This window comes from Episyrphus balteatus, chromosome 4 (genome assembly GCF_945859705.1).
Source record: "Episyrphus balteatus chromosome 4, idEpiBalt1.1, whole genome shotgun sequence".
Classification (NCBI taxonomy): domain Eukaryota; kingdom Metazoa; phylum Arthropoda; class Insecta; order Diptera; family Syrphidae; genus Episyrphus; species Episyrphus balteatus.
In genome coordinates, this window is record NC_079137.1 from 64,661,046 (window position 1) to 64,676,422 (window position 15,377).

Genomic DNA, 15,377 nt, shown 5'->3' on the forward strand with positions numbered 1-15,377 from the left:
ATTAAATGGACGCTTTTTGTTGAAAAAAAGAAACAAATTTAAATGCATTCACATTTTTTATTATTTAAAAGTATTATACCTTTGAGGAAACATTAACTAAAATTGTCAAAAGACAGATGATCCTAAGTTTGTAAGTCATGAATTGAATATTAACCTTTAACTGGGGAGCGAATATTAAAACAAACTGATGAATTTGTTTGTACGGAAAATTAAAAGCTACCATTTGGACAAACAAAAAATTGATAATGTCTATTTAATTGATACCTATTTGCCAGTGATCGAGTATAAGATTGTTTTTTCAAGTTATTAAATAAAAAATCAATTAATACAAAATGGCAGCAATTAATTAAGAAGATTAACATAAGATAGCATTTTGCAATAATTTTTTGGTGCTAGGGCATACAATTAATTGAAGATAATTCAATAGCTAGAGTAGATCTTATACTATAAATCAATTTTAGTTTGAACATTTTTTTTATTGTTTAACTTGATTCTGAAATTTGTTGCTAATGGCATTACCTTGCTATTTTGTTCAGATTTTTATTTGTTATTATATTGTTTTAAGAAATTATGTAGTTTTTTTTTTGTACAAACGTTCTGGATAGATTATTCAATAGAGAAGTTAGAAAAAAAAACGTCTAAAAATTGTGATTTCTGTTTGTTTCATAACTTTTAACTTTAAAAAAGAATCCTGGAAAGTGTGAAGTTAGACCCCCTGTTTTTGAAACTGTCATTTATGAAAGTTGTTCCAGGTTGTTCCCGATTTGTTCCGGAATGTTACAAATTTTTTTTTTAATTTTCAAAAATGGACCGTTTTTGACCTAGCCCTCCTTTTTTCGAAAATTAAAATTTTTAAAGTTGTTCCCGATTTAAAAAGTTGTTCCAAACAATGTTCCAAATTTTTGGACCCATAAGTTCAACATTTCGAAAGTTAGGGGCCAAAAACAAAAAAATTGTAGCCCCCTTTTTGTCGATTTTTTAAGTTTTTATATTTTTTTTTTAACTTTAAAAAAGTGTTCTAAACATTGTTCCAAAAAATTGAGGTCCTAAAATTGGTAGTTTTAAAGATATCGCTTTGGAATTTTTTTTTTTTAACTAAAAAAAAACAAGTTTTTCAATTACTATTTTCAAAATTTTTTTCTGGTATCGAATATTTAACCATACATACATATTTGGAGTGAGTTTCAGTGTTCTACAGTATGAAAATGCAATTTCAAAATAAATCGTGATGTTTTCACATTTTCAAAAATTTTAATAAGCCCCCTTTTTCGAAAAATACAATTCCAAAAGTTGTTACAAGTTGAACATTAATATTTCTTAAGCCAAACCAAAAATCGTTAAGAAAAACAAAATAACGAAAAAGGGGGGCCTATGGAAATTTTTGAAAAAAAATGTAACCTATTTTTTTTTTTTCAAGGTTCAACATACCTATATATAAATAAAAAGTTATTTTTTCTCCATTCAAAAATCTTTATTTTTGAAGGTGAAATGGAGATAGTTTGAAGGTCTTGTTTGTCAAATTCATTGAGATAATCAATTATTTCTGTACAAAAATTTAGTCCAATCCAATGAAATTGAAGTAATTTTTAATTTTTTTTTTTCGGCGGAAAGTAATGTTGACTTGAGTTGCAAAGCAACACATAATGTTCCTTAATCAAGTTTGGTGACTTGCATTCGCGCAACTTCATTCAAAATAGAAAACTTAAAGTATCAATTCAGTCAAAATTTCAAACAAAACCCATTTTGTCGTTCTTCTTCTCTTTGTATAAAGTTTTATAGAAGAAAATTTGTTTGTTGGACTTTTTGCCCTCATGGGAAATAAGTTGATGTGAATAAGAAAGTTTTATATGTGTATTAGTGTGCTTCTTATATGGTCGAAAAAATCTTTTTTCGATTTTTTAATGGGACACGCCTGCATTATGTTCTACCATATAAGCATAGTGTATGGTATTTTTTTCCGATTTTAATATTAAAATTTAGGGGTCGCTACCATTCACTAAAGATTTAAGTAAAAAAAAAAAAATCAATTTCAACAATTTTTTTTTTGTTACAATACAAAGTACGTTTAAGACCGATTTTTCAATCTTCTAATAAACAGTCAGTTAACTGTCTGTCGAATAAAGATATTAAGCTCATAAACAATCAGATAAAATCATTGAATTTTTCAATTAAGCTATTCTACAGAATAACACAAAAAAATGTCAAATTCAAAAATATTCAAAATTAAACTTCATTTTTATTCCGCTGTATTTTTATCAAAATTTCTTTCAAAACAGTTAAAGATTTAATATAAAGTACTTAATTCTGATTACAAATTTTTAATTTTTTGAGAAAAAAAAAACAAAATTTGGTGTATTTTTCCAAATTTTGAGTTGTGGTAGCGACCCCTAGAACGTGTTTAAACTGGACCAAATTTTACCCAATTAATATTTAAGGCAGGAAGAACAAAATGCAAGGGTGTCCCATTAAAATTTCGAAAATTGATTTTTAAGAAGCACCCTAATGTGTATGTAAAAATTCGTAATAAATAATTTAGTTAATAATAAAAAAAATAAAATAGTAAAAAAAAAAATAAATTATTAATTATAAGAAATTCAATACCTAACTACTCAAAAAACTACATAAAATTATATTTCTTTAAAATTACAAAAACATACATACATAGGTAATATAAAAATTTACCTCCAAATTCCTAGCATAAGAAACAGTTTTTATCAATATTATTAATAGCTAAAGCCGATTTAAGAAAAAGTTTTTTTATAAATAAAAATTTTCAAAAACAAAATTGGTATGCCACACAACAGGAGCAAGTACATTCCAATTGTAAAAATTGATTTAAATACTAATATAAATTTGATTTTATAAGAAATTTATTAAAAACTAAAAAATACTACCTATAAATTTTATTTTTAAAATTACAAAAACGTCTCTTTAATTGCTAGTGGCCTCCAAAGGAAGTATGAAAAAAAAAAATGTATAAAACTTTTTAATATACCAGGAAAATTAGGACATGCGGACATGAGATTTTTTTTAGATTTTTGACATAAGTTATAGAATATCCAAACAAAGATAGAAACAAAAAAATTAACTTATTAGCACTAATTCCAAGATTGTATGAGGATGTTTTATAGTGCATATCCCGAAATTTCCCCTTTTATCAAAAAATATCATTTTTTTTAGATATGAATGTTTTTTTCATTGCATGGTTTTGATTCTTAAAGATAATGGATATGAAAACTTTCATGCAAAATTTGGTTCCTCTACCATAACTTTTAAGGGTTTTTCGGTAGTATGTTTGCAACTGTTATAATAATATGGGTTAACAGATGAAAAACCGGTATAACTTTTTTCAGAGATGTCAGATTGCCTTGATTTTAGATGATTTGGAATCAGCATTACAAAATACCTTGCATTACAAAAATTTTGAAATCTCCATTTAGAGCTTTGACTTTGAAAACCGTGACTTGCGGACATGAGATTTTTCTAGACTTTTGAGGTATTTTATAGAATGCCAAAACAAAGGTATTGAGCAAAAAAAATTTCTATTAGCATTCGTTCCGAGGTTTAACCTTTTTTTCACCTTATTTGACTGCATTAATATATTTTCAAACACATCGTTATAGCCGTTTTTGATAAAATCAACTTCTTCTAGTTTATGACAAGTCCCTTAAAATTACGTATCTTTTATTTCACCTTTCTCTTAAATACGAAGTTTTAAGTAAATCCCTTCAGGTGCTTAGACAGGTGCTGGAAATAGAGACAGGCAGGATTGCCAGACCCATTTTGGTTCGCATTCTCTTTCATCGTAATGTCATGTGTGGTTGTTACCTTCAGTTCATTATTTTACGAGTTTTAAATTTCTGTTCTGTATACATGTATCGTTAGTAAAAAAATAAAAATGGGTTGTATTTAAAAAATACAATATTTAGAGCAGGAACGATATCTTTTTTTTTTTTATTCTAGATCTCGCGAAAAAACGAACTTGCTTCAATTTAATAATTTTTAGAATTTAAACTCTTTAAGTATTTTTTTTTTATCATTTTCGCTTCCATTAAAAAGCCTCACAATGGAAACACCCAAGATAAAGTCTTATATTTATATGCCTGCTGGGTTATTAAAAACATTATTAGGTACATCACTAACATTTAGATTACCATTTTCAAATATTATCTCTTTTATTTAGTAATTACTTAACAGTTGAATAACTATTTCATTTTATTACAAAACTCACTAAATTAATGACCAAACAAAAAAAAAAATAAACCTAATTCTAAATACATTTCATTATAATCCGCTTAGTGTTGAAATTTATAAAACTAAAAAACTATCTACTTAAATCTGTTATTAAGAACTGCATAACTAAACATTAACTAAAAAAACCACAAAAAAAAAAAAACCGATTATAAACTCGTAGAATTATTCAACACATATTTACCTTTCAATGGTTTTAACAAACAAATAACTTTTTATTCATTCATTTTGGTCGTCCAATTAAAATAAACCTTACGTAATATTAAGTTCAAATCCATTCTAAGCCCTATTTAACTCGCTCATATTATCCCCACATATTAAAACCCATCAACACACACAAATATATTAGTTCATAATGTTAATTAAAATCTACAATTTCTATTCAAAAAAAAAACTAGCTAAATTGTTAAAATGTCAAAAGCATCTAAATGAGTTTTATGTCATATCTCTTTCTATATCCTTTCTATTTCAGAGTGCTTTTGTATTTTTAGTTGCGTCACGTACAAAATCCTTTATTATCGAGTGGATTTAATTATAGAAATGTTAATCTTTTGACATGCGTTTATTTTATATGCCTAAATGTGTGTTTTGAAATATCAATTTGTGTCACATGAATACAACAAGAGGCAGAGACAAAAACCGTCATCAACGGAGCTTAGGTCTTTATAATCTAATTAAAATAAACACCTTATCTGGGGTTGAGGTAGGGTATTAAACTTTTAAAGAACTCAAAACAAGTTAAAATAGGTATGACGACAGGTTAGAAATGAGGGTTGGGTGAACCCTTTTGTTGACTGTGTTGATTTATGTCCTTTTATTTGATACCTCAAACTCTAGAAAGATAAGCATAAACATCAACCAAACGATTGCTAAGTTTATAATTTATAGCAAAATAAAGCTCATAGAATCGGTTACAATGTATACAATAATGGTTTTTTTCAATGCCCATTCCTTTTTTGTTTATCGTCGCCCTCAGACAAACAAAAAACCACCCAGGGACCAAAAAGGAGTTAACCTTGCAAGGCACTTAAACTTTGGAATGTGTATGGAATGTGGCTCCTTTTTTTTTCTGAACACACACACACACACCTTAATGGAAAAAATTTACATAATTTATAAATTCTTTCAACTTTATGTGAATTTGAGTAAAGAAATGACAGCAACACGAGGTAAGACATGTAGAATACTCTTGGGAGCTTACAAGAGAAGAGTAAATACCTATATTCTCATTATTATTACTTGAAATGAAAGGCGACGAGAGACGAGACCTTTTCACACCAATGGATTCAATTATCTTTATTGGAGTTCTTTTTTATAATTGAAAAAGGATGAAAATTCAGTGTCTCGAAAAGACAGACAGATCTCAGTAAAGTGCTTTTAAAGTTTTCATATTTTCTTTATACAATAAATTAGATACAATAAATAAAAGTATAATAAAATAAAAATGTCATAAATATATCGTAAACTTATTAATATTAATATATTTTCTGTTAGTTTTGAACACAGTTGGATATAAATAATTGGCTCTGAGATTATAGGGGAACTTCAAAATTTCTCTTCAAATGATCGGTTAAAAACAACGTAAAACTCGTGTAAAATTAACAGAGAAGATTGTTAATATAGCACCTGCAAACTAACCCCGGTTAAAATTACACGAGTCAACTAGGTTATTAAAAATTGTTTAATCTTACCCACTTTCTCGGTTAAATTTTAATAAAATCTTAAATTTTAATCGAGTTTCTTGATCAATATAAACAAGTTTATCATTTAAAATAACCTTTTAAAATGGTAATTTTAAACAATTTAACTTAACCGAGGCGACTACGTTGGGGTTGCCAGATATATTTGGACGAAACTAGTGATCGAGATGCAAAATCCCGGACTTTCCCGGACAAATAAGGACAACAAAAAGAGTACAAAACTAGGACAAAAAAAATGCATAATTTTATAAAAAAAATAACCGAACAATCCTTTTAACTAAAAATCACATTTTTAACCCTTGTTCCCGTAGCATTTTTTTCTTATTTTTTCACAAAAAAAGAAAAAAAAAAAAAACTCTGGGACAAAGTTTGGCCTTCTCGGTATAGTATTATAATAAACATTTGAGCTATAATACTACAAAAGTTGCAATGCAATTCCAGTTAAAAAATTTTTTAAAATTCCATTGAAAACCAATTGCGCAAAATTTTAAACGATTTAGTTAAATGCAAATAAAATTTTTAGTAAGTTACTAAGTTAAGAAATGGTCTTTTTGACTTAGCAACTTACTTAAAGCCATAACTACAATAACCTAAAAAGTGAAAAAGTGAGAAATTTACAAAAGTAAAAAATTTTTATTTCTTTTTAGCGCTATTTGTTTTAGGAAAAAACTAACAAAATAAGCTTTCTGCATCATTATTTTTAATTTTGTGGTTGGAAAAACTGTCACAAAATGAGTTTGAAAATTTTCACTTTTTGACTTTTTGCAAAAAGTGGATGTTGTAGTTATACCTCAAGTGGCTTTAGATTTTCTTTAATCGTTTAAAATTTTGCCATGTTCTATATTTTTTGAGTTTTGATTATATTGGAACAGAATACAAAACAGAATTGAGCAGATAATAAACCAAAATAAAAACGCCTCGCTTTTAATGAACTCGATTCGTTTTTTGAATAATAAGGGCCAATTTTTCAATAGTCAGATAAACCTCAGAGCTTATTCCTAGGAATAAAAGTTTTTTTTTTATATTGACATTTATTCTTATGATAGTCTAACTGACGATTGAAAAATTAGGGCTAAATGAATTAAGAGAAGCATACAAGTAGTGAGATACTTAAAGGCTAGAAAAGAGTACAATCCCGGACAATTGATAGAAGCTATCCCGGAGGTCCCCCACACAGCCAAAAAAGAGTACATGTCCGGGAAAACCCGGACGCCTGGCAACCCTAGACTACGTTGATTTAAGCAACGCGAACTTCGTAGTTTTTAACCAAGACTAAGTTATTTTTAACACATTTTATTTAGCCCACTTTTTGGTAGGTCCATTATTTTTCTGCGTGTACACATTCAATAGTTTTTTATCGGTAAAACTTTTAGTAAATAGAAGCAAAGAGGACTTTCCCTAAATTCCCATTTTTTTCCATTTTTTAGAAAATATGTCAGCGGAGCTACCCAGAAGAATTTAAAGTCATTTCGAAAACTCTAAAAAGACTTCAATTCAAATTTTGTAAAGCACTTTACTCCCCCAACTACTCTGTTGTTTTTCTACTCTTTTGTCTCTTCTGTAAAATTTTGATTTTGGGAATTACGAGGTTTCCTTGTGAGGCCGACGAAATTCTATTTTCATAGCTGAAACTTCAAGGAAAAATATTGAAATTAATGTTTTAAAAATCGAATATAATTGGATGAAAATCGGTGGGAAAAACTTGAAAAATTAAATACATTGTTAGGTGTGGTTCGTTCTTATAAAAAAGTTACTTAATATAAAAAATTGTATCTGTTTATCTATTTTTAATTTTTTTTTTTTAAGAAAGTAGAATGTCCAAAAATATGGTGAAAAAAGCCAATTTCGTTTAAAATAAGATCTATATACGACTTGAAAAAGTATATCAATCTTAGACAACAGATATGATTTTTTGCCACAGAAAACCATTTACCAAACTTATTTTCACTATTCTTAATTTCAAAGTATGAAGATAGTGTTTTTTTTCAGATAAAACTATTTTTAGAGAAATCAGATTGGCTCCAAAATATTTCCATATGCCAGACATTTTAGTATATATGCCAAGGAAGATCTGTCTTCTGTCAAAAATTTTTGTTTTGTGTCATCCTTACCTATTTAAAAAGTGCATTGTAAATTCACCTTAATTTGTAATTTCCCGACTAGAGTTAACACCACATAGCTTATCATTGATTGTAGGGATTCCTATCTTTGATTTTAAAATCAAGCTAATTGAATGAAGTAAAAATATTTATAAAAAAATACATTTTTATAAAATTTTTTTGATAAAAACAGATATTAATGAAATATTTTTAATTTTCTCAAAAACTAGGCCCTCAAACTTGTTGCATTTAATGAATTAAAGTAACAATAACTTTATTTTTTAATATTAAACTTAAAAAATATGTTTAAAATTATTTCAAAACATTTCTTACAACTTTCATGAAAATTAACGGTTTTCAAATTCTTTTACATAAGATTTTCTATATTTTTGAATTACCTAGGCTAACAAGAAATATGTCAAAAAAGAAAATTTATATCTCATGACGAAAAAAAGAAATTAAAAAGTGTTTTAAATACATATTTTCGTTTTTGTTCAAAATAATGAGTTAAAAGACCATTTTTTTTTCGAAAACCATTTATTGAATTAATTTTGTTTAAAATTAAGTGACAAAAATAAACAAGTAGTATTAAAGGTGTTGCTATTGTGTCAATTTGTGAGAAAATTGCATCATCAATCGAACCTAACTAAACGATGCAAAGTTGTCATCTTTATGCACAATTTTTTCTTTAAATTATCTTATCTTTTTTATCATTTATAATTTACAAAATTTTTAAAACACTTTTTTAGTTTTAATACAAAAAAAAAAAATACGTTAAAAACGGCAATTTTTAACCCATTTAAAATTACCGACTATGGACGTAAAAAAAATCATGAAAATGGCAGCTGTTTGGCGGGTTTCCTTAAATAATTGGCTTTAGCTAATCACTCCACTATCAAAATGAAAAAAAAAAAAAAAACTATCGCTAAGAATAACAAATTGCTGGCCAAAACAGTGTGCCCAAATTAACAGTATCTTGTACCTATTACTTTTGGATTTTAATTTTAAAGTGTGAACAAACTGGCCCTTTAAATGGATTCTTGCATATGAAATCAAGTGGGGTCATTTATGGACAATAATCTTAAAATATTATATAAGATACAAGTTCTGTGATTTAGATACAAAAAATCGATTTAAAAATTAATAGTTAGCACTAGAACCCCGGGTTCGATTCGCTTTCACCACCACAACCTAAAAAAATGTTTTTATTTCTTTAAGGGGCACTGCATCTTCTGATGAAGTGTCAAGGTCTGCAAGAAAAGTGCATCTCTGCTTTTAGCTGTTCGGACTCAATGGTAAATTGTAGGTCCTTCCATTCTTGCAAAATAATAACAAGCACACAAGACTGGTTGAGAGTTGTTGTTGTTAGTCACTAGCCCTTGCTCTTTCATGTGGTTAGTATACCTATTTTTACCTATTGAGCTATTTCTCATCTATTAGTAAATTTATCTACTGAACAATTGTCAACCATGATTGACACTTTTTAACAAAAAATAGCAACAACTAGTTACGTATACAAGCAGAAAAATAATGGACCTACCGAGAAATGGGTTAAAACAAATGTGTTTAAAATAACGTAGTCTTGTTTAAAAACTACTTAGTTCTTGTTGCTAAAATCAACGCAGTCGTCTCGGTTAAGTTAAATTGTTTAAAATTACCATTTTACAAGGTTATTTTAAGCGATCAATTTGTTGATATTGATCAAGAAACTCGGTTAAAATTTGAGATTTTAGTAAAATTTACCCGAGAAAGTGGGTAAGATTAAACAATTTTGAATAACCGAGTCAACTTGTGTAATTTTAACCCGGGTTAGTTTGCAGGTGCTTTATTTACAATCTTCTCTGTTAATTTTACACGAGTTTTACATTGTTTTTAACCAATAATTTTTCTGCGTGTAGGTACAAAAAAAGAGCGGTTGATTTTGAGAAAACCCAAACTTGGCCAAAGACAGCCATATTTAAACGCCTAGCAGTATAAAAATCAATCAAATAATAGAAAACGCTTTAAATTTTATTATTTAGTTGCAAAAGCGATCCTTTAAAAAAATTATAAATTCATTCAAATAATTTTCTCTATGAAAGATCTTCTTTAAAGCTTCAATTTCAACTAAGAATGACTTTATTTATTAATTGAATATATAACCTAAAGTCCAACTCTACAAGTAAAATGTAAAACTTATTTTTTTTTTCATAAGCTTCATAAAGGTTTTAAAGATGGTTGAGATAATAACCCTAACTCCTAATTTCTTTAATCAATCTCAAGCTCTTATAAATTTATGAATAAATAATTGCAAAATTTTCACTTTTCACCTTACCTTAACTCAATATTGATTAGATACCTAAGAAAAACTCGAGTCTAACATTTATTTTTAAAAACATAACACGAACAGAAATAACCAGAAAGTCTCTCTCTCTGCAGTCCTTTTAAAAATCCCCCAAGAACCTAATGAACCACTTTTATCCTTTCTTCGCGATATAGACCACATTCTATGCCCCCATAATCTTACCGCACGAAGTAGTCTCTAAAACACTATCTCCCTTTGAATTATTAATTAACCAACTTTATGAAATACCTTCAGGCTGAAAGTATGCTGTTGTATTTAAGTACCAAAACCATAACATTAAAGGATATTCTGTGGGGAAAGAAAAGACCTTATCAAAAATATTTCTACTTTCTAACTGCTTTGTGGTAATGCAGCTATAAAGTCCTCTCGTTAACTTTGAAGGAAAAAAACTTCAAAAATATCATCAAAACTCATTTGTTTTTTTTTTTTGTATATGTATAAAGAATATATTGAATTCATTTTCATTATACCTACTACCCTTACTGAACTTGTGTATATTATCAAAGTTAAACAAGTTGGGTAACCACAAAAAAATGAAAAAAGAAAAAAAAATAAGGACGAAAAAAATAAAGGAACTCTATCAAAAGAAATTTCAGTGTATATCATAAAAACGTAATCATCATCAACTCTTGAAAACGTATAGAATCCTATCGCAATTTTATACATAAAAATACATACATCCTGAATATCCTATACATCCTTTTCATGTAACATAAACATAATCATATTTATATGTGCATATCTTACATCCTTTGAGATAAGTTTTTTTTGACGTCGTCTTTTTGGTATACCTTTTGCGTAATTTGTTTTTGATTCCCCTGCTTCAGGTGATGTAGTGTATCCTTATGATGCGCAGCGAACATAGAATTTTATTCCACAAAAGAGTATAGAAAGGACACACAAAGTGATGGATATTTTTATCTATTTTCTCGAACTTCGTATATCTCTCACATCAAAAGAAAACTACATACAACACTCTTTTACATAATTTCACTAACTTTGATTTTTTTCTTCCTTTATTTTTTTTTTTACATAATACTATATTCCTGTCGTCTTACGACACTTCCAGAAGAGAGAAGACAAAAAAAATTAAACACCTTTTTTTTTGGTTGCTTCTCCTTAAAGGACACTCTTGGTAGAAGTTATATTTTCAAGATCAAGGATTCGTGAAGAAAATCATGTAACACTCATAGCGTAAGAAAAACGAACCAGAGAAAAAGGACACACAGAAGATTAATACTTTTTTTTACGTAACACTTGGGTAAAATTTGACTACTTTCAACATTTTCTGTAAGGACATCTCCTTTGTGTACACGAATGGTGACCAATATTTATGTACACACAGAAGTCTAAGTTGTATGTACACAAAAGACAATATTGTAATTTGGGTTTTTTTGCTACTTTGCTTCGCGTTTTTTTTTTTAAAGGACGACACAAGAACTCTTTCACAGCCGGTTGGTTCTGTCGACTAAAGATTACTGAAGAAGTCAAGAACTGTGTAATGAGTATTTTACCAAATTGTGCGGTTCTTCTTTGAGGGGGAAGGATTCACTTGTTTGTTCTGGGGATTTTCCCAGTATTGTATTTTTTTTGGGGGGAAATTGAACATGCGCAGGGATAATATCCTTTTTGAATGGAGACTGGAATTGTATGGAAAAATAAGATTTGGAGAGTTTAAAAGAGAGGATGAATTTTTTGTATCTTGGGGGGATATTTCAATATACTGATGAATGCGAAACCTGGAATATTATAATTAAGTCTTAGGTCAGTTCTTTCACCTGATGTTCGTCCTTGTAAGGGATTTTTTTTTATATTTGGTTCAAAAGAATTTCCTTTATTTATAACCCAATTACAAGGAAGATATATTTATTTAATGAACCTTGTTAAAATCAAACAAACTTTTTTTTATAACATTTTGTATTTAATAATTTTTAAAAAATTTGCCTCTAAATAAAATTGAACATTTTATGTCAAAGGATTAAAGCTCTGCAGTGAGATAACAGGTACAAAATTTCTTAAATTCGTTTTTTTTTTAGTTTTAAAACTGAAGATGCATTCAAAGCATCAAAATTGAATTGAAATGTTGTAAAGATAAAAATAAATAATACCTAATTTTAAGGCCGCTTCCCACTGCTCATTTAACCTCTTTTCACACTTTTTCATCATTTTCTTAAGGATGACATATCGTTGAAAGCGTCTTACTTGTCCGATGGTTGTAAGAATGTTGCATAAATCTAATTATGGAGCCCTCTTTAGGAAAAGTCTTGAATTTATGTTATTATTTTTAATATAATAATACTGAGGCTATGTGAATACTTGATCCGGAATGTATTACCTTAAATCAATTAGGTAAATTAAAAAAAAAAAAAAAATAAGTTCAAGAATCGACTAAAACCCTACTCCAAAATCATGCTCCAAAAATATGAAAAATGAAAATTTTTCATCTCAAATTGTTATGTGTTGTTCATTCAATAGCCATGGTCCTGGTCATATGTATTTAACATATCCTTAAAATATATAATCCAATAGTTCAAAAAAGAATTCGATATGCCACTGAAAATTCAAACAAAATTGAAAAAATGTTGTAATTCTCTTAAGAAATCCAAATTTTTTTTTAATTTTTTTCTCTATTTAAACATTAAGCCAATTTCTTATTCTTATTTCATAACAGGTTGGGTTTTTTTTATTTAATTTATAAAATATACATACATAATTATAATAAATCAGTTGTTGTTTTTGTTAACCAAAATAAAATAGTTAAGGTTCATTAAAGGCTATTTTTCGTCACGAAAAAAATATTCTTGCGTTTCATTTTTCAACAATCTTTTATTTGTCTTTAGAGATGAAACTTTCCGAAAGCGTATTTTTGTAGTTGGTAGCTTATAGCGTTTTTCTTTCTATGGCGGAATCACAAATTTGTAGTTACTGCATAAGGTATCACAGAGACAACTTGGAAAAAAATTGGAATAAAAATGATTCTTTTTAAATACGGCGTAATAGAATTTACAGTCACACATAACCTCCTGATGAGAAAAATATTCAGATAATGGGTTTTTGATATTTTTCTATAAAAAAGAACAAGATATAGCATTTTTTTTTTAGATTAAAAATACCTTAATTGAAAAAAAAACATACCCAAAATTAAAAGAAAGTGACAGACTAAATTTTCTTCATTTATTCAATTTGTACCTATGTTATTTTGTTATACATGATTTCAATTCACAAGAATTCCATTATGTTGTTTTTTTAAACAAATTAAACAGTTAGCAATTTTGAATGCTTAATTTAACTATATACATAATCATAGTTTGCACATATAACGTAGGGGAAGGTGGCCTAAAATGGCCCCCCTAAGGGAAATGTCCCATACCTCGAAAAAATGTAACATTCAAACTTAAATTATATATACTTTTCAAAGTTTAATATATTACTCTCACAATTTTTGTGCTTTGTGAGGTAAAAAAATTCTAAAAAGTATTTAAATTTTTTAATTTTCAAGACGTCTACAAATTTCACTGGTCAAATTTACCCGTGTAAAATGGCACACTGTCCAAACATACGTGATTTTAACTGAAAAATCGAGTCAAAGGGCTCCTTTTCCATTTCCTTGTAACAAGTTTGTGCTTATTAACCCCTAAAATGTCTGTGAGTCATTCAAAACCCTGTTCCCGTTGGTTTCTCATCTCCTGACTGTAGTTCTTGGAACTTCGAATAATTTGGTTGCTTTTTTCGAGATTTTGGACGGAATCAAGGACTTTCCTCAGTCCAGGGCTTCCTCTCTGTAGATCGTTTATGTTAAGCAACCATTTTCACTATACAAAAATTAAAATGTGAAAGTCAGTATAAAATGCCATGTGTAAGTAAGTATGCCATTTTACCCGAGTACTAAGAAGGCCATTTTGCCCATTTTGGGTTTTTTTAATTTAAGTTTTATACCGAAAAATCTAAAATCGTTTTAAGCCAACTTATTACATTAAATAATTATTAAGAAATACTTCATACATACGTATATTAACTTCTTTTTCCAAAATACAATGTTTTTTATACTTTTTTTTTGCAAAAAAAAATTTCATAAAATTATGACGAGTGTACTTTTTGATGTGGTTAGAGACAGCTTGACCTGTAGAATTTTAAATAATGGCTTGAAGTTGCTAAAACTTCGTATATGTCGGTTTTGCCAGATTAACATAAGAATAGCATTCATAAAACTTTCTAATTATGTTCGATTCTACGATTTCTAGCAAGGGGGCCATTTTACCTTGGGGTGCCATTTTAGGCCACTTTCCCTAACAGTCTGAAACAAAAGTTTGGAAATATTTTTTTTTTGCTATAATAAAAATTTTGTTCCCAAACGGTTCGATGGATTTGCTATGATTTTTGCTTGATTTCTAAGACCTATTTTTTTAATATTTCCTTTTAAACGGATAAGGTCTTCAAATAATTGCAACTTTCTGATAAATAGCTCTAATGTTTTTGAATACATATTTTGTTCGTATATTGTTTTTCGTGATTCAAAAATACTGACATACATATTTTTTAGTTGGTTTCTTATATTTTTCAATAGGCGAAAGAATTTAATTCAAAATTTACAGACAGATTTTCTCATCATTTTTAATAATGAATTATACATATACATACATTTTATTCAAATTTTCGAACAAATTTTTTTGGAAAAAATATAAAAAATAATAATTTAATTTGAATACGATATCAAATGAATCGTTTATTTCAGAAACAGCCATGAACACTAACTTTTCAGGAGCAACAAAAAACTGTTTTTTATATTAAAACTCCACAGCACTTCAAATTTAGAGTAAGCCGAGTTATAATCTAGCTAAAGACGCATCTAAAAACCTTAAAAATATAAACTTTTTTTCAAGTCTTAGCGGGTTTTTAAGACTTTAAAGTTTCTAAACTTATGTCGTTTCTGCTCAAAACGAATTTTGTTGGTAAAACTTTTGTTTTCATCTAGCTATAGTTTTT

The 15,377-nt window shown here is 27.9% G+C and overlaps 1 protein-coding gene across 1 annotated transcript in view; it reads right to left on the reverse strand.

The window, feature by feature from the left end:
• LOC129918464 (cysteine-rich motor neuron 1 protein) overlaps positions 1-11,885 on the reverse strand; it is a 66,357-nt gene extending 54,472 nt beyond the window's left edge. Inside the window, exon 1 of the mRNA XM_055999045.1 lies at positions 11,186-11,885. The gene's annotated coding sequence lies outside the window, so the exon portion shown is untranslated. The remainder of the gene's footprint in view (positions 1-11,185) is intronic.
• Between the last annotated feature and the right edge of the window lie 3,492 nt (positions 11,886-15,377).